This window comes from Magallana gigas, chromosome 4 (assembly GCF_963853765.1).
Source record: "Magallana gigas chromosome 4, xbMagGiga1.1, whole genome shotgun sequence".
Taxonomy (NCBI): domain Eukaryota; kingdom Metazoa; phylum Mollusca; class Bivalvia; order Ostreida; family Ostreidae; genus Magallana; species Magallana gigas.
Genome location: NC_088856.1, coordinates 22,046,493 through 22,068,656, shown reverse-complemented (window position 1 = coordinate 22,068,656; position 22,164 = coordinate 22,046,493). Strand labels below are relative to the sequence as shown.

Below are 22,164 nucleotides of genomic sequence, written 5' to 3'. Positions count from 1 at the left end.
ATGTCAGAAGTCGTATTTATTTGACGTATAATCTCAGACATATAATGTCCACCTCCCCTGAGCTCGACCAAAACTAGCCCTCACTCGAAAACTACCTGCCGCGCACCGCGCGAAAATTCTCTCAGCCAATCAACAACCAGAATTAAATATAGAACTGACCATTTGCTATTTTTAACTTTAAGGGATAACACGTATAACACAACTTTTTAATATGAATGATTTTATTATTGTAATGATAAACGTTAATTTGTAAAGCTGAAATAAAAAATGCATAAAATAATATTTACGAAATTCAACACTATCACATAAACACCGATCTTGTAAATAAATCGCTGTATATAGTTTTTCCTATCCGTAGCAAGCACACGCAAAACACTCTTACATTGCCACAAATTGATTGTTAACAGTTACGTTACTTCTCTCGTCGACAAACGGCGGGAAATGACGCATATAAAGAAAAATTCATACACAATGAGCATATTGTGTAATAATTAACGAACAATAATCATGAAATAATTGTTGTAATAATATAAGCAATATTCATTGGTGAATGAATTGTCAATCGAAGAATGATACTTGTATATATCTTTATGGAAAAAGACTAAGGGTGCAGGTAACGTAGGAATACGAATACTTCTTATTTACATTTCTTGGGGAAAGTGATTTTTAAAAAAAGCATTCTGCGTTAGTTTTGTTTTCTTCTGCGTAATACATGAACATCAATATTCTAAACATTTGTTGTAATGTTGTATTTGTGATCATGGATTGACTTTATTCTTTTAGAGCAAATTTGTGAAGAGTACCTGACTATAGTAAATCTTAAAAGATAATAAACACTGATCGATTATAATAAGAAAAGATTGTTTCTAAAAGCGTTGATAAGAGGTTAACACCCATGTTAGGGGTTTATATCCCGCTTGATTTTGATCACACGATCTTTGTTGTATCCAACGTTACCAATGCTCATACAAACTATTGATGCATTAATCATCTTGATATTAACTAAACTTACTAAAGTATGCCGAGGATAAAGTAAAATATATTTTCTGTACGAGTACTCTCAGCACTTTGACGATTTTCCTTATTGGCCGTTAACCTCTACTGGCGTAATGGCTCTAACTTCAGCTTGGCTATAATGCCTAACAGTGGAGTAAACTTTTCATAATTTTGGTTTCATCATTAATTCTGGGTGATGCACTTGTATACCGAGCAGTTTGTATTGCGGAAATCCTCAATGCAAGTATAATTCATGAATAATATGGAGAATATAGAAGATGCGACGGCGAAGATGCGAAGACGAAAGTGCTAAGTTGCGAAGGCGAAGAAGTGATACTACTACCGCTTCTTGCCTTTGCAACGTCGCACTCTCGCCTTCGAATCTTCGCGCTTTCGCCTTTTTAGCTCACCGAGACGAAGTCAATGGGAGCATATGCTATACCCCTGGCGTCGGCGTCCGGAGCTGGTTAAAGTTTTAGTTGCAGCTCCTGTATCTAAGCTATTACTTGTCCTCTCTTCACCAAAGTTACATGGAGGATGCATCTGGACCTACTGAATCTGGTTCCTAACTTTCAGATGCTGGAGGAGGTTAAGGGTTTTGGAGCAGGTGCCTTAAATAGCAATATCTAAGTTACTGCTGGTCCGTACTTCACCAAACTTGCATGGATGGTGTGTCTTATGATACTGATATACCAGACAGGCTTGAGTGCTGAATCTGAGTTATAGGTTTCAGATGCAGGAGGAGGTAAAGGTTTTTGCAGCTGGTTAAAGTTTTTGGAGCAGGTGCCCTTTAATGATAATATCTTAGTTACTACTGGTCCTAACTTCATTAAACTTGTATGAATGGTGCGTCTTATTATAATGATGCACCTGACTGTGAGTGCAAACAAATGAAGTGAGTGCAAACAAATTTTCATAACGCGCTAGCGCGCGTTATACAATTTGTATGCACACACCGTTGCAGTTATGAGACCACATCTTTCAAACAATAATGATTCAATGCTTAATTATACAATATAATCATATATATATATATATATATATATATATATATATATATATATATATATATATATATATATATATATATATATATATATATATATATATATATATAATATATATAATCATATATATATCATATGTTTCAATGTTATGATGTATTGATGCAGTTTAATATTGTTTCATATAATACTATATTGTATTATGTTTTATGATATTGTATTGTTTGATCAAATACAATAATGTATAACACAATACAATGTCATATCATACGTTACAATATCATATCTCACAATTTTTTACGGTATTTTATGATATTATATGATATATATTGTAATTATGATAGGATGCAATTTTAATTTTATATTATTGTATTGATTAACATATGAACATATGAATAACATACAATTTTTTAACAGATGATATACGATATTGTTTCCAAACAGAATCCATGAATATCCAAGATCATAAAGGATGATTTTCATATAATATGAGAAAGGTGGTCTCATAAAGGTGATGCCTCATAAAGGTGATGCCTCGTCTCGGTGAGCTTTGTAATCTGTGATTACCTATGTTTTATAATTGCGGAGCTCTCCATCGTTGAAATGGTTCCGAGGCATATTTTGGAAATTTTATTTTTATAAAATTAATAAAATAAAATTATCCAGGGGGATGGGGTCCGAACTCCCTCTCCCCTTTTACTGCGTGAAATTATTAATATTGAATTTTCCGGGAAGGGGGGGGGCGGACCCCCTTTCCCCCTCGAGATCCATGCATGAGCAAGGAGTGTCGCATAATGAAATTACATTGTTACTGGGTTTGGTCCACGGTAAAGAGACGGCTGGTAAGTGACAGTCCTGAGTCTGGAAGTGCATATGTACACATTATGGCGGACATTACATTTAGTGTGGAGTAGATAATGATTAGGCATAGCCAGCACTGGTAAACATATATGTTACATTTACACATTAAAATATTTATAAACATTCATAGTAAGCGCGATGGCCTAGCGCATGCGTACCAATAATAGCATGGATAAATCTGAAAACCTTGGCGAGTACGGTGCCTGTATAAAATTCTATGTAATCGACCGAGACTTGCTGAATGCAATCAAAAAAGGCGACGGCGAAAGTGCGAAGATGCGAAGGCCAGAGTGCAAAGTTGGGAAGGAGCGATAGAAGTATCGCTCCTTCGCCCCTCGCACCTTCGCATTTTAGGCATCACATCTTCGCGCTTCGTCGTCGCATCTTCGCACTTTTACCCCTTCTTTCACTTTAAGTTTATTTGAATATGAATTATAATTTCTGTTACTTTCTGTAAACTGCAGCAATAAAAATTGCAATAGTGTAAAGACTATTTCACAAATAATAAAAAAATATACTGAAAAACTTTAATCTACAAGGGGGTCATTATTCTACAAGGGTCACTTTTCTTCATGTGGAGTGTGCTCATTTTTATGAAAATGACACTTATTCTTCAGGCAAAGGGGTCATTTTTCTACGTAGAATAATGACCGGGGGGTCATTTTTCTACGTAGAATATTGACCGGGGGGTCATTTTTCTACGTAGAAAAATGACCCCCGGTCATTATTCTACGGGGGTCATTATTCTTCATTACACCGGTCAATTTTTGATATAATGGAGATCTATGTGTAAAAACATCATCCTGAAAATTTTACAGCGATCGCATAAGTAGTTTCGAGATAATTGGGGAAAACCCGATTTCACACCTGAACGAGTTTTGAATCAAACCGATTTGGCGCGAGATGAACTGTGACGTCACGGGGTCAACGCCACTGTATGAGAAACAGGAATATCGTATGAAAGCTGTTCGTTTTCTTGCATATATGAGCATTTTTTCTGTGGTTTTATTTCCTTATCAACCCTGGATGACTAAATATACTGTTGTTTGAGTTTAAACCAACAAAACTGCCGAATTCGGAAAATTGTTTGCTTCATAAATTTAGTCAAATGTGTAAGACATTTTACGTATAAATGCACACATATGTAGCAAAATGACAATTAATCAAAGAACTTTTGTTATAAGAAACATATTCTGTTGATATTGTCATTCTTTCGAATGATTTTTCCGTGACATTATCAACTGATTAATAATATTGATAATACATATTTCGTAAAAGGTAACGCGGGGTCTATTCCTCGTATAAGCCTAAAATTACAAATGATGTCGTCCGATTATTCAATAATATTGATATCGGATCAATAAAAATCAAAATAGTATGCATTCTTTAACAAACAAACCAGGATTATAAACGGATCAAGGCGAAAATCCAAGATGGCTGCATGATTAAGTCCGTCTCGTGTTCTTTAAACAATACGATAATGGAATTTTATTTTACATTTATTTACATCCTTTGTCAAAATGTTTAAGTTTATTCAGATTATATAATGATTCGTTGTCAGTATAACAATTTAAGCTATTTGGAGTTAAAGCGTTTAATTGCTGACCAAAGCGCTCGAAGGAAAGTTGCACTTTATTAAATAGGAAATTATAAAGACCAACGTAATTACTTCCGAAATAAATACTTGATCACATAAAAAAAGGTTTAAATTGCTGAATTGTAAATTTGGTCATTATTTAAGTGATTATATAAGTAACAATAAAGGCATTTACTTCGAACATTAGTTTTACTATTTGATAGTCTCATGCATGATTCTTTAATCACTGGTTGACAGACTATACACATGTATTAGCTTGATTTTACACAGTTTAATTTATTTTTCTGTTTTATTTTTTTAAGAATTGAGTAGCTAATTAGATACAATTCAATTTACCAGTCCAGAGGTGTGAAACCCTCTCGTTGTTCACCAGACTCGTGTACCATGTGTATACATACCCCAGATACACGTGTGTCTGGAGCAGTGGCTTCGTTAGTTTATCTGTTTACTGTGTCATTGACTCGGATCACTCGTGTGTGAAAGGATATTATGTAATCAAAAAATGAATAATGAACATAAATCTGCCCATGCAAGCGTTTTTAGATATCGTATTCATCAATGAAAAGGCGACAAGAGTAGCAAATTTCAAAATCCTTTGAAAAAAAATCTGATTGTGATAAAATAATTACGGATACAAATTTCAAAATCTACAATACTTAAAATAACTAGATACGTTTAAAAATCAGACCTATATCAATCATTTTGGCTGAAAAATCGAATTTAATTTGTATAGCTTTGTAAAGAAGTTTCCCTCCTTGACGTCACTTCCGCTGAAGCCTCATTTTCGCCTAATTTTGTTTTCTCTTGATTAGATTTCACAAAGCAGTTAAAAATAACCACTTTGAAGCGGTGTAATTCCGTTATTTTTGCACTGATTTTGATGCGGTTTTTTGCATTAAATTTTGATAAATAAACTCTTTGACATATGTTTCACATCGGCTGGGCTGCAGGTACCTTTTAATCTTTTATGCAATACAGGGACATCGGTCCTTAGTTATGAGCAACCGTAACGAACTTTCATCACATGTGTATTAACTCCAGAATTTATTTTTACTTCAATGGAAGATTGATTTGAAACCATTTTTGTACATTTATAATGAATTCATACATGTAACAAGACCACGACCAGGTCACGTGATCAAGTGCTTGCTTACTGTTGTACCTATTAAATGTAGCAAGTAAGATTATTAGAACTTTCAGTAATATTTTATCTTAACTTGATACATTGTACCATTCTCATTTATAAAACAGTAAATCAATATTTGTTTTGCGATTGAATTAATGTATATTTGCATCAGGAATTTGTTTTGGTGTGTTCAACAGCACAGCAAAATGTTATTTTTTTTTTATTCTTGGGAAAGTAAAATCAAACAAATATGTGTCTTAAAACGTGTATATGCGGTGTACATTATATTTTTGTGAAATACACAAATACAATTTTCTTTGTTTTTTTTTTTTATGAAATGGATAGAGATGAAATAAGTAGGATAATTTTTTTCGTATAAACTGCTCATTTCAAATAAATGGATGATTATTTGTAAATATCGAAACTGTTAATATATGCCTTTTTGTAACATTTGTAACAAAAATCAAAGAATATGCTATATTATTTTCTATGTTCATTTTATATGTAAACATGATACTTGTGGTGATTTGTACATCTGTTTTCTTGGGGGTTTTTTTATCTTAAATATTTTGATGGTGCAATAAGTGTACTTTATTTGAAGATGTTATCGGATAAGTACATTTTAATGTCAAGAATTGCATTTAATTTTTAAATATTTTAAACTTTGGAGTTAAAGATTGGCTTATTTTCAACTTACAATAGACTGTGTTTATCTACGAATATTGCATGCAATTTGATAACATGATAATATACATCTAAAATATTGTAATGAAATATGTATAGACGAAAATAACTTAATAAACTAATAAAAGACAACCCGTTTATTGTATTACAATGTATTCATCAGTGTCTTTCGTTATATTTCTTTTTTCTTGTTGCTTTATGCCTCTAATCAATAGCATTGGGCCGGGTAATTGTACATTTTTTTTCTAGATATATTTTTTTTATATTATATGATAAAGCATTAAAATGATGATGCATGTAACAACAAAGCTAATATTTGACATTTTACATCTGTCATTTCGGCCTATCACATCCTCTTTAATGTGGTTATCACAGCAGTTGATAAGATAGTACGAATTTTAAAACGAAAACTGGTATCTAAAGACGATCTGATGAATACAGTAAATGTTCAAAAGTTTATATTGCTGACATGTGTTAATTTCTTATTATCATTACAAGGAATCTAGTATAAAACTTAGTATATGAATATTTTCCCATTCTTATATCAAATTGCATACTGTTCTCATATCATGTTAGTGTATTAGCGAGCCACTATTTCCCATTCACAAAGATAATGTTAAATTTGATAAAAATGAATCTGAAACAGAAGGCATGTGCTGTGCAAATTTTCCCAAAACAAACAAACAAAACTAATCAAAACGGAAAATATTAAAAAGCCAATCTATGATAAAGATATTTGATTAAATATCACATTTACATGCATCATGTTTAATTTTGTTGTGTTTTTTTTTTCAAAGCAATTGGCATTAATTGTATTCTGTATATATATGACTGTTGTAGGAATGTTGTAAGCAATTAAAGTGCATATTTTTTAACAAATGTTATGAACAATGTGGATATCTAGTACATAAATTTGATTCCATCATTTATCGATATGCCAATTAAAAAACAAATAAATTTATAGTTATTTATATAACTATGTTTTCCCGTTATGTTAGTTTCCTTCCACTTTTTGACTTGTTAACATCCGATATAAAGTTCAACTTGTTATTGTGTGTTCTATGAAGTGCCATTATTTCCGTCTATGCTATGATATTCTAAATTTTTTCATTGGTGTTATAAATAATAACTGTTTAAAATGTTATTTGATATGCACAAATATAAGTTAAATTATGGATTTTAATAGTGCCTAAAAGAGCTTTTGAGAAGCTCAGGTGATTTTTTATGACCCATATACCTGTAAAAAAAATAATTCAAAGTTCAAATTTGTCAACTAAGCAAAGTTATTAATTGAACTATTTTTAGCAAAATATTGGTGGCAAATTGCTGTGGAAATATGTCATATAATGGCAACGCAAGCGTCTGAGGCAGCTCATCGGCAACTAATAAAATTGCGTAAAGATCTGATAACCCCTCCTTAGGTGAAATAACATTAAAAAGAACAACAAAACAGGCTTACAAATGTATTTTCGGATTTCGTATCTATGCAACAGAAAAAATTACCAGACAAGTATGATGACATCAAGTGAAATTTGGAACGCAAGCTAAGAAAAATTTACAAAAAATGTTGAAAAAATGTTGAACGGCACATTTCCGGAATACATGTACTGAGTTAGACAATAAGGGATCAGGAATTGTTTAATACTTCGTACATATGTTATAGATTAAGAAAAAGGTATTTACATTTATGCCCATACAGATCTTTCACAATTACCAATAAAGCTTATTCCGTTAATAGACTTAAATCTTTCGTTCCATCTATGAACTGCAGCTTGTTAATTCTTTTACCTCAAAAAACAACTAAATAGTCATTGACGAAATAATGTCATTTATAAATGACGAATTAAAAACTTGTACAAATAAACAACATCACAAACAGGGAGATCCCTGACAAAGTCAATACTTAAACTTATTAAAATGACTTATGTAATAGGTACTGTGGGATATCCCTTATTAGTTAAAAAACACCTGAACAAATATTGAGATCACCAGGTAAAATATAAACAAAAAATAGTAAACAACAATGGCAGGGTGATCTACCTTAATATAAACATGTAAGGTGGCATACGAATTCAACGAATTCTATATAGGAGAAACTGGAACAACCCTACGCACCCGTATTCGTATACACAAACAACACGTCAATCAACCCGAGTACAGAAAAATTAAACTTAGTGAACATCTTGATATTTGTGGCCACGGACAATTTTCAGTTTTTCCGTTTTATAAACTTTATACTGACAATGCAATTGAACGAAGGGAAAAAGAAAAACATTTTATAAAGTCACTAAAACCTTCGTTAAATAGTTTGATATAGACTGTTTCATCGTCTCTGATTTTGTTTTACTGTATATAACGCTATATAACTTTATTCTATGATTGTTTCCTTCAATAAGCATTATGAAGTCATAGTATTATTGTTGACGTTATCACTAGGTAACGTAATTACGTCATAGTTTTAACGACTGTAAAACGTCTGAAGATTTTTAACAATGAAAGCGCTTATGTTTTGCAGTTAGTGTTGCTTTTTTTCTTTTATATATATATATATATATATATATATATATATATATATATATATATATATATATATATATATATATATATATATATATATATATATATATATAACACTTATGTTCTCCTTTTCACTTCGACTTCAATCCAATTGAAATAGGTGATAGATAAATCATAATCATTTTTATGTTTTTACAAAATATTTAATTAGAATTAAACGATGGTTTTATTACATTGTAAATTTCAATTTTATATAGCTCTGAAAAACAAAAGCAACCCTTTTACATACAGATAACCGTGTTTGCACAGGTAATTCGACGTTATAGATATACTATTGATGTGAACTAATTAATAATAGAAAAAAACACATCAATGATACATCTGTTTACAGAATCAAACTTTAAAGTATACATGCAACCAATTGTTTTATGGAGGTCCATATAAATTTTTCAGAGAATTCTAAAAATATTCTGCACTTTGCTGTAAAACATTTCCATACACCCAAGAACAGGAAATTAGAATTATATGCGCGATCTTTTACTAGATAAAATTTTAGGTAACTTGAACTGTAAAATATTTAGCAAAGGCATTTGATGAAGAATGATTAATATTTTTGACAACAAATGTAAACTTTTGTTTTTATATCTCTGGACAATTTATCTTCAATTTTACTCTAATGGGGTAAAGTGAGTATCTGATTCTTTTTTAAAAACATTGTTCAGATATGATTGAGATATTGATATATCAATATATATTTTTTCAAATTGTTGATTTCATTCTTTTTAAAATGTGTTTTTTTTTACATAGGAGTCAAATTGATGATGAAATAATTTGTGTTTTCAATTCATTCAAAGAGGGAAATGTTTGCAAAGGTATGTTAAACATTGATTTATCGTATGCGTGATTGAACTGAATAAAGACGTTAGTGAAGTACGTGTCCTGAAAAAAGATAAACACATGAAGCTTGGCATATGTGTGTACCTGTTTTACATGTACTCTGTTTGACTTTCATCTTAGGTATATAAATGCTGAATCCTAAAACATATATATACAAAGTGTATAAATTATAATTAATATGTGTATATGCTCCAAGTAGCATACCATCAGTACAACAGATAGCATCTTACACTTTTACATCATGATATCATGTTAAGTTTAAGATGTTATCTCAATCAACAACACAAAAATATTTCTTGCTGGTTTTCACTTCAATTTAATGTTTTAATACAGCTACATATTTAACAGATTGTGTGATACATGTATTTGCTTATACTTTTAAAATGTAAAAAAAGACCACATATAAGAGAACTAAGTTGATGTGCTAAAGACACATGTAATTGCGTCCTTTTGGTTTTTTGTTTTTTTTTTTTTGGGGGGGGGGGGGGGTTAATTCGTCTATATATGCTTCGTTTTATTTTATTGCCTGTGCATTAATAAAATTCATCCATTTACAGAGAGATGTTATATTTTGTAGATTGTCCACTTGGATACTTTGGATACAATTGTTCTCAGAAGTGCTCACCACCGCACTATGGAAAATTCTGTACTCAGATATGTAAACATGGCTGTCAAGATTGTCATCATAGAGATGGTTGCACTCCACAAAACAAAGCCATGGGTAAATAAAACAAAGTTAATTGATATTAAAAAAAAAATTTATTTATTTTACTTGTAAGGTTACCATACAGTTTTTAACTTGGCATGCATTCAATTCTTTGGCAGATCTAAACTACATACCACATGCATATATAGAGAGCAAAAATCCATAAATAAACAGTTATCATACAAATTTTGACTTAATGTTTGACAATATATATATATATATATATATATATATATATATATATATATATATATATATATATATATATATATATATATATATATATATATATATATATATATATATATATATATATATATTTCCATTGATTTCAGATGCATACATTTAACAATATGTTAAATATTTCAAACTCGTTATAGCTACGTATACGCAACTGCATGTACAACTGAAAAATAGTAAATATAAATATGACGAACCAAAAAAATACATGAATTGCGCTTGTTGACATGATAAAATAAGAGCATTGATTTTGCGCGCGCTACATCGCGGTTTTGACTGTGATGTCATGAACGTTGATGCTACAGATAGTGTGACATTAAGAAATAAGTAACTGTAAGACGTCCAGCGGTCATGATCTAAACATGATGCCTTCTATATGGGCCAATCAGAATGTGAGTTTCCATAAGGAAAATTATAAAATAGATTTTATTTATAAGAATTTTCGAATTAAATAAACAATGATTTACAAATGCAGATTATCAAACAAAATATAATAACTAATGATATGCGCCTATATTTGTTTATACCAACACAAATTTTAAAGGATTATTAGTGTAAAAAGTAACAAAATATATTACAAAATGAATATTAAATGGAATACTATTTTTATCCGAAGCCCAACCGCCATCCAGAACAAAACGACCAGAAAGAAAGATCACCTCGGTCACCATTATAATTCTATCAACCGGAGGAGTGATAACACTGGCGCTTCTTATGTTGATCTGTGGAGCAATACGCAGATATCGCCTTACATCAAATGTCAATGAAATCTATCATTAAGAGGAAATAGGGAATAAATGAGCTTGATTTTTTTAAGAGTTGTACGTTGTATTTTATAGTTGTCACTCTTATAGTTGAAATCTTTATGTCAAAATAAACTATTTTTGAAGCTATGACTATGCTAAAGAAGACGTCAAAATACATTACTTGTACTTCTAAACAATATTTATATAAGGGTTTGTTTTCCTCGACGTGATTCTAACTCATGTATACATTTTACAATTTAATAAACCACACTATTTATTAACTTTTTTTGGCTGTAAGAGGTTCCTATTCACTTCCTTTATCCAATCATATGACAAATAATTCGCTATTATCATGCAATTATGAAAGGCATCATGTGAATTATCAATAAGCGATTAATTTAAAATTATCAATTTAATATACTATTATTATTGTGATTTTATCAATTTTAATCGTTTTACGGTTTTAGTTTTATTGTTTTAATACAATATAATGCAATATAGCACACAAATACTTAAATCGAATGCACTTACACGGAACATACATTGTGAAAGGAGACAGGAAATTTATGATTTTTTCAGACAGTATATAGTTTGAGTTTGAAAGCTATATTTGAACTATTTCCTTGTGTTGCTTTTTTTTCTCTAGTTGGCTCTCTTACCCCATGTGAACATATTGCGTTATTGTGTATAATTATGAACAAAAAAATTTATTTCCTCTTCTTAATGAAAGCTTTAAATATATAAGAACATCTTTCTGGTCATTTAATCGTTGGTTTATAAATTGTTTTTTTTTTCATTGTTTTGCAATGCGTGGGTCGAAAATTGTTTATACACACTAACTTGTAGAATTAAATATCAAAATCAATTATAATACCTGTTTATTTGAATATATAAATAACTAGACTCTTGTTGCAAAAGCAAAAAAAAGGTCTTCCGTTTTGATATAGAAGTATCAATTTAACTGTAAGACTTTGCTTCTCTAACATAAATAAAAAATGGATACGAAAATTATTGTGAATGATAAAAATATCAAAATTGGGTGTACTTCCTGTGACGACCGGAAGTTACGCCGGATAAAACAAAATAGTGTTAACACATGTACATACATAGGTCTATCATCCCATAAAGTTTGGTTGTTCAAGTCGTTACTGTTTTTGAGATCTCGTCGAAATCAGGTTTTTGGTCTCTGGACAGGAAACGGGCAAACGGAAGTGTTTAATTTAAATTGTATTCAATATTTCTTGTATACTTGCCTTTTGTACATTATTTTTCATTTATCTAACTAAAATATATCAATGGAAAACAGTTAAACTGATAGACAGCTCTTTTTTTTTAACTCTTCCGGTATGGACCGGAAGTGACGGAAGACAAAATGAAACCGGTTAAATACATCTTCAATCAAATGTCTATCATCTATGAAAGTTTCGTGTCTTGATCGCTTATACTTTCTGATATCTCGCGGGTACAAAATGTGTTTTAAAAAAGCTACCTGAGATAATTGAGATATCTCACCGGAAGTAGAAATTTTTTGTTGATATTACATCGCAGAGATTTCCTATGAATAGATTTATTCTTATATATTTATTGTATTGACAAAAAAATTGATGCTTAAAAAATATATTTTTTAAGTGCTTCCGGTGACGACCGGAAGTTATGACGAACAAAACAAAAGTTCTTAAACACATCTACAGCTATAGGTCTATCATCCCACAAAGTTTGAATGTTTAAGTCTTTACCGTTTCTTAGATCTCGAGGTGACAAGCTTTTTGTCGCGGGACAGGAAACGGACGACCGGAAGTGAATTTAGAACATTTTTAATTAAAATCCTCTAGATCGTTTTATTTTCTGTTATTCCTGAAAATTTTATAAAAAACCATCAAGACATCTCTGAGAAATTCACGAGAGAAAAAGGGGAAAAAAATAATAATAATAATAACTAGACACGATCTCGTTGCGAGCAACGAGGAGGTCTTCCGTCCGATTTTTAGAAGAAAATATGACATCATCGTCTTTGATTTTCGACAATAAAACATGATATGGAAAAAGGAGTGAAGTACTAATGCTTTAATGTATCGCTTTTTATAAGTTCTATTACTTTGCTTTTTAAAATACTTGCGTTTATTCCAATTAAGATTGAAAAGATTAAACTTGTTTACATCTAAAAACCCTAATTGGGTAACGCAAGAGCAAATCATTATATTGTTAGGATATATAAACGTATTATACCTAATCTAGCTTTAATAACCTTTCACAAGATGGCTCCCATTACAAGGCTTTTGATAAATTCTTTAAGAGCCCTTTGATCCCCTAATTTAAGGGGCCAGCCCCTTTTTCTTGAAATCGAATGAAAGGACATTTAGTTCTGAAAACATTTTGTCAACAAGTGTTTAAAAATTCGTTACCGTTCTGGAGATATATGAGAAAGAAGGTTTTTGGGGCCGATCCCTTATCTCCTTTTAGGGGCCGTTCAACGAAAATTTGAAGGTTGCATATTGTTAAGAACATCATTTTGAACAACTTTTTTTTTGTATTGCATTTCAAAGTATTTTTTCTTTCTGAGATATGGGTGAAATTTTCGACTTTTGGCCCCTAAAAACCCTTAATTACGTAACACATAATAAAATCATTACATTGCTTGGATACATAACTGTGAGATAAACATATTTGCTTCTATAACCTTTCACTATATATCTCTCATTAAAGGGCTACAGATTAAAGAATTTAGAGCCCTTTGGTCCCCTTATTTGAGGGGCCAGCCCCTTTTTCTTGATATTAAATGAAAGGTCATTTAATTCTTAACAAATTTTGTTCAACAAGTGTTTAGAAAACAGATACCGTTCTGGAAATATATGAGAAATAAGGTTTTAGGGGCCGATCCCTTATCTCCTTATAGGGGCCATTTAACGAAATTTTGGAGGTTGCATATTATAAAGAACATTAATTTGAACAACTTTTCTTCTGTATTGCATTACAAAATATTTTTCCTTTCCGAGATATAGGTGATCGAAATTTTGGACTTTTAGCCCCTAAAAACCCTTAATTACGTAACACATAAAAAATCTTTACATTGCTTGGATACATAACTTTGAGATAAACATATTTGCTTCTATAAGCTTTCACAAAATATCTCTCAGTAAAGGGCTTCAGATTAAAGACTTCAGAGCCCTTTGGTTCCCTTTTTTGAGGGGCCAGCCCCTTTTTCTTGATATTAAATGAAAGGTCATTTAATTCTCAACAAATTTTGTTCAACAAGTGTTTAGAAAATCGTTACCGTTCTAGAGATAAATGAGAAAGAAGGTTTTAGGGGCCGATCCCTTATCTCCTTATAGGGGCCATTTAACGAAATTTTGGAGGTTGCATATTATAAAGAACATTAATTTGAACAACTTTTCTTCTGTATTGCATTACAAAATATTTTTCCTTTCCGAGATATAGGTGATCGAAATTTTGGACTTTTGGCCCCTAAAAACCCTTAATTACGTAACACATAAAAAATCTTTACATTGCTTGGATACATAACTTTGAGATAAACATATTTGCTTCTATAAGCTTTCACAAAATATCTCTCAGTAAAGGGCTTCAGATTAAAGACTTCAGAGCCCTTTGGTTCCCTTTTTTGAGGGGCCAGCCCCTTTTTCTTGATATTAAATGAAAGGTCATTTAATTCTCAACAAATTTTGTTCAACAAGTGTTTAGAAAATCGTTACCGTTCTAGAGATAAATGAGAAAGAAGGTTTTAGGGGCCGATCCCTTATCTCCTTATAGGGACCGTTTAACGAAATTTTGATGGTTGCATATTTTTAAAAACATTAATTTGAACAACTTTTCTTCTGTATTGCATTACAAAATATTTTTCCTTTTTGAGATATGGGTGATCGAAATTTTGGACTTTTAGCCCCTAAAAACCCTTAATTACGTAACATATAATAAAATCATGACATTGCTTGGATACATAACTGTGAGATATACATATTTGCTTCTATAAGCTTTCACAAAATATCTCTCAGTAAAGGGATACAGATTAAAGACTTTAGAGCCCTTATGTCCCCTTATTTGAGGGGCCAGCCCCTTTTTCATGATTTCAAATAAAAGGTCCTGTAAATATTAACTTTTTTTGCTATACATGTTTTAACAAAATATTTTTCATAAAAGAGATAAACACAGAAAACCTAGAAAAATTACGATGTTTTTTTAAACTCAGTTTTCAGGTCCAGGCGAGCTTCGACGCCTTTTTAATCAGACAAATTTGATTGACATCATACACATCTACAATCTTTTGTCTACAATCCCTGAAAATTTGAATTCAATATCTTTTATAGTTTAGGAGTAGTTGCATGGACAAACTAAGCCTCCAAAAATCGCTATTACGTTAAAATATCGGAAACGGAAATGACGTCATCAATATAAAAAATTTCCAATAAGGTTCAGATCAATATCTATCAGATCTAAAAGTTTCACGAAAATCGGCCGAGCCATTGCCGAGAACTCGCGCGGACAAAATTTGTAAGAAAAAAAAAGAAAAATAACTAGAGCAAAGCTCGTTGCAAAGCAACGAGTAGGGTCTTCCGTTAATGTCGGAAGTAAAGCTGGAAGTTCCTGTAAGAAGCAGAGCTCTTAAACCAATAACAAGATTAACTTAAATATAAAAGATGAAAAAAAATCGAATTATTCCTGGTACGACTTAACAAAATACGAATGATTTTTAGTACGACTTAACAATCACCTTTCCGATTTCAAGAACGACTTAACAAAAAAAATCCGAATGTGTTGAAGTACGACTTAACAATTATTTTTGGTACGAGTTAATTTTACTTTAAACATAACGCTATTTTTTAAACCAAGGACGCGGAATCAAAATTTCCGGAAAAAAATAATTTTTAAACCCCGATATCTCTGTAATGCATCGTCCGATTTTAAAACGGGTTTCGGTTTTAAATTAAGCTTAATAAAAGCTTCTTTGCTGCTTGATGATTATTATCAAATTATTGGTCAGAAAAGAGTTATTATGAAACTTAGTAGCCCTTCTGGCCCCTAATTTGAGGGGTCAGCCCCTTTTTCTTGATATCAAATAAAAGGTCTCGCTAATATAAACATATTTTGTTCTACAAGTGTTCATGAATTGTAAACCGTTCTCGAGATATCTGTACAAATGCATTTTAGGGGCCGACCCTTTAACCCCTTACCGGGGCCACTTACAACCAAATTTTTGGTATCATATTGTTAAGAACATTATTTTGAAGAACTTTTGTTCTACATTGCTTTTAAAAATAGTTCTCCTTTTTTCAGATATTAATGATCAGAGTTTTGAGTTCTGGCCCCTTGAAACCCCTAATGACGTAATATATGACTTAGGTATGGTAATGTATAGATTAAAAGCTGTACAATGAACATTTTTGCTTCTATAATTAATAACAAAATATTGTTCAGTAATGAGTTATTGTAAGAAGACATTAGAGCCCTCTTGACCCCTAATTTGAGGAGCCAGCCCCTTTTTCTTGACATCAAATGAAAGGTCTTGTAAATATAAACATATTTTGTTTTACAAGTGTTCACAAAATGTTTACCGTTCTTGAGATATCTGTACAAATGTGTTTTAGGGGCCGACCCTTTAACTCCTAAATGGGGTCATAAACAAAAACATTTAAGGTAGCATATTGTACAAAACATTATTTTGAATAACTTTTGTTCTACATTGCTTTTCAAAATATTTCTCCTTTTTCAGATATTAACGATCAAAGTTTTGAACTTCTGGCCCCTTGAAACCCCTTATTACGTAATATATGACTTAAGTATGGCACTGTATAGATAAACAGCTGTACAATGAACATTTTTGCTTCTATAATTGATAACAAATTATTGTTCACTAAAAAGTTATTGCAAATAGACTTTAGAGCCCTCTTGGCCCCTAATTTGAGGGGCCAGCCCCTTTTTCTTGATATCAAATAAAAGCCCGTGCAAATTGAAACAGCTTTTACATTACATGTTTTAACAAAATATTTATACGTCAAAAGATATTACGGAAAATGTGCGAAAATTTTGTGAAAAAATATGGTGCTAATTTTCAGGTTCAGGCGAGCTTCTAGGCCTTGCGCATTTTTCGCAATTGGAAGCATGGAGGGAAATCTACAGACATTCATCTACAATCCCTGCAAATTTCAAGCTTTTATCATGATTAGTTTCAGAGGAGATGCGTGGACAAAATGACCCTTAAAAATTTACAATATCGTCCATATCTGAAACCGGAAGTGACGTAATCATTTGAAATTTTAATAATCAGTAGCGACATTGATGCTTTATAACTCCTAAAAATTTGGTGTAAATCGGTTGAATAGTTTCTGAGAAATAACGCTCCAAAAAAGTCAGAAAAAGAAAAAAAAGTATAATAATAAAGAAAAAGAAACCGTAGAATAACAAAAGGGTTTTCCGTTGAAAACGGAAAACCCTAATAATAGGGAAAAAGAAACAAAGCAAAAACAATAAGGTCTTCCGTTGGAAACGGAAGACCTTAATAAAAAGAAACATTACAATCACTATAAGGTCTTCCGTTGGAAACGGAAGACCTTAATAACTAGACACGATCTCGTTGCGGGCAACGAGGAGGTCTTCCGTCCGATTTTTAGAAGAGGAAATGACCTTGCCTTTTATCTTCATCAATGAATCATATCAGGAAATGCAGATGTGATCTAAAAGAGCGATGGATGAAGGATTATCCACCCTGTAGGATCCTTAATTTTAAGGACCAGTCCCATTTTATTTCATAATAAATAAGAGGTCTTTTGACTTAATAACAGGTCTAATAACCTGTAATAAAAAGAAACCAAAGAAAAAAAAGAGGGTCTTCCTTTGTAAACGGAAGACCCTAATAACAATAAGAATAGAAGGGTCTTCCGCTGAAGACGGAAGACCCTAATAATAAAAAACTGTTTTTGTCTAAATCTTACTTGAAGAGTGTTTTTCAACTTGTACTACAGTCCAACAACCCTTTTGTGTTGATTATTATAGTTAGAAAATTAAATAAAAAGGAGAGAAAGAAATAGAGAGAAAGAACAAATCTTGGCTCCGGCGAGATTAGAACCCACAGCCTTTGCAGGTGTCTCAAAACATGGCTGACGCGAAATAATTCCCGAATTTGTGTTTGAATTTGGGGCGTTTCCGCCCGGGAGAAGAGCTGAGTTTTTGTATGAGATGAAAAACAAAGTGTAAGATGTTTGACTATTTAGGTTTGGTTACAGTGTGAGGTCATTTGAAATATTGATGCGTGTTTGTGTCTGGAGGGGGGTGAAAAGACCCGAGCTTGATTTTCGTCGTAAATAAATCGAAAATAGAATTTTTGAGGTGCGGATCTCGGATTCCGCGGTTAACAACAATTTGGGGAAGTCCTAAAACGATGACTGATGCATTTTACCCATGTTTTTCAGTGTTGATAATTTTTTTTCGTGTCGTTTACGTTTATGTTTGACTGTTTTAATTTAGCAGGATTAATAAAATCTTTATAAATGTAGAAATAACGAAATCAGTAACACGTAAAAATTTGAAGACAGTAATTTCCACAGTTCTAACATTCATAAGTAGTTCACACACTATCGTAGATACAGACTAAACGGAAAACAAGAAATATACATACAACATAAATATTACGCGGCTGCTTACATCCCTTGTACTCTGTAAATTTTAAGTCCCCGTACAGGCTATACTCGCCGTTTGATCTCAGTAATTTCTTCTTAATTGTTCAAACCGCTGCATATTTGGCAGACAATAAGAATGGGGTCCGCGGTACATTTACATAAAATTTCATTAGGATTGAGTGAGGGGCTCGGGAGTAAGAATTTTTTTTCTACAGTACATGTCAAGCACGCCAATCGAAACTCAAATGCCCAAAAATTCATAACTCTCTTAAAAATGAACGAATAGGTCTGGTCATTAGTACAGCAATCTAGAATTGATCTAGGTTGAAAATTAAGGTTAAAAATGAAAGATCCAGTAAAATCAGGCCAGAAAAACTAAATAATTTTGTGAATAGGAAGGGGGGGGGTCGGTGCGTGTACTGTGTAAATTTCATTTCCGCTATTAGGAAATAAGCGCCGTTTAATCTCAGGAATTTCCTCTTAATTGTTCAATCCGCTGCATATTTGACAGACAATAAGAATGGGGTCCGAGGTTCATTTTTACGAATTTTCATTAGGATTGAGCGAAGGGCTTGGGAGTTAGAATTTTTTTCACAGTGCATGTCAAACACGACAATTGAAACTCAAATGCCAAAAACTTCTTAACTCTGTTAAATAATAATGAACGAATTGGTCTGGTAATTAGTACAGTAATCTAGAATGGTACTTAGTTGAAATTAAAGGCCCAAGATCAAAGATCAAGTAAAATCGGGCCAGAAAAACTAAATGATTGTATGAATGGGGGGGGGGGGGGGTTGGTCGTTGACTTCTATATTAAACGTAGAATATTAAATTCTAAATATCACATATTGCAACATGTGGTATTAAATAAAATACATATGTTAAAAACAATGTATAAGCGTTGTTTGAAAGATGTAACTATTGATTTTTTTTTTTTACATCTGTTTATTTTTAGGCTCAAACACTCATAAACGGGTGGTCAGTTTTCAAATCTTGTCGCAGTCACCCGTTCGTTTGTATAGTTACGAGTATAAACTTCGGAGGTTTTTCTTAATCCCAGACAGGCAATAGATTTGTATCAGTATATAGACATGCACAAAAAAGGAAAAAGTACACCATCTTTAATAAAAATGACTTTTTAGCGTTGACTTCCAATCAGTAAGAAGACAATCATTAAACAATGAATTTCAAATATCCCGTAACTTGAAATAAATACATGTATAATTTTTGGACGCCAATGTACATTTAGCCTCTATCCAATTTACTGCATGTTACCTGTCCTTAGTTCTTATGTACTTTAGAGAGAGAGAGAGAGAGAGAGAGAGAGAGAGAGAGAGAGAGAGAGAGAGAGAGAGAGAGATTTTCTAGTTTTTTGTAGTGTTTAGGGAATCAGTATATCAGCAACGTATGTCAATAAACGCATGCATACATGCAAGCGTGTATCTATATATGTGAACAAATACTAATCAGTCCTCCTTTTAAAGCCATGTAGAATAACGTTGGTGCATTGCTAAATGTTGTGTGCATACAGTCATTGAGATGGCGGCATGTCTTTGATGCCGGCAAAGCGACCCAGTGAACTCTAATGCGGTCGCACTGCAGGGGCGCTTCGGCGGCATGTCTTTGATGGCGGCGATGCGAACTGCTGACAAAAACGAGCTCTATATTTGTACTAAAAAAGCTGTTATTATTTTTATTTATGATAAAAAAAACGGAAAACAATAAAAACCATCATTTTAAAGGTAAAATCGTTAAACAAAACAAAATAAGGGAAGAAAAAATAATTGGCACTCGGGGATGGAACCCGGGTCGCCTGGGCACAAGTCCAACACTCTAACGACTGAGCTACGCGGACTCTCGCTTCAGAACTTTTGAACTCAAAATCTCGGGAATGCCTGGATCGATTTTAACACGAATTTCATATTCTGAAGTGTTTTAAGCGTCTCTATCGAATAAAAACATAAATAAAATTCAAATCTAAAAATTTGAAAAATTAAGGTTTTTCATTTCCTTCCGGTGACGACCGGAAGTGACGGCGGACGTTCGGATATACGAGGGCACTGCGGCCGTTCACTCTCTACCTTCTCTGAAAATTTGAAGGTTCTATCGTAAATACTTTTTGAGAAAAATCGTGAACAAGCAAAAACGTAAAATCTTTAATATCTCGGTACCGGAAGTGACGACCAAAAAACCCCATGTACTTTTCTTACAAATTTTGTCATGAATAAGATCTGAAAATTTCACGAAAATTGGCTGAAGCATTTTTGAGAAAACGTGACAGAAAAAAAAAACATTAAAAATAATAGTGAAAAAGAAACAAAGCAATAACAAGAAGGTCTTCCGTTGGAAACGGAAGACCTTAATAACCAAGTTGATTCATTGTTAACCTTTACAATTTGGTAATAGTTTGATTGATATTTTACAAGTTTCTTTTTTTAAACAAATGTATGACAAAAGAATACGTATATGTGTTTCGATTTCATTGCTTAAGTACTGCGTTATTGCATATATTTTTAATACTGACATATCAACACAATATAAGCAATTTCAATGGTCTGCCTATATGTTTTGGCGGAAGTTGTGAGTTGCACTGAAAAAATCAATTTAAATTGTCAAACAACGAAGAAGCAATGCTAAATGTACCAAAGGTAATACTTAGATTAAATTTTAAAATTATAAAACTATTCTCCGAATTATATGCCTATGAAATAAAATTTATAAAACTAAAAATATTGATAAATAAAAGAGGCATATCTAGAACTGATAGATGATACATGTATGTAGTGCTGTCTTACCTCTCGTGCACGTCTAACACATATATCGTTCATAAAGAGTGCTTAATGTCAACATCATTTGTAGACCCTGACACCACATCCAACATAGTAGATAAGCAATGGTATATCTATATTGTAAACTGTGTTTTCTTGTTATTAGTCTCCACAAACACACACTTTGTTTGCTGAAGTCTATGTTATCAGTACTCGATCTACATATACTACAGTGAATAGTTTTACACGATATGATGATATACATGTAGCAATACATCACATGGAACGTTCGATAATTATTGTTATCATTTTTTTTATTTTGGAATATGTTTGCCTTCATTACAATCCGTTTAGTGTAGGTTTATTTTGTTCATATCCTTTGCCAGTGTAGAGGTTG

General features: G+C 32.0%; 1 long non-coding RNA gene across 1 annotated transcript; it reads left to right on the top strand.

Moving 5' to 3' along the window:
• Positions 1–9,291: 9,291 nt before the first annotated feature.
• On the top strand, positions 9,292–10,546 carry LOC109620046 (uncharacterized). The gene is made up of 3 exons (XR_010713655.1): positions 9,292–9,471; positions 9,593–9,657; positions 10,260–10,546. It is a non-coding gene; the product is annotated as an uncharacterized lncRNA (long non-coding RNA).
• Positions 10,547–22,164: the final 11,618 nt, after the last annotated feature.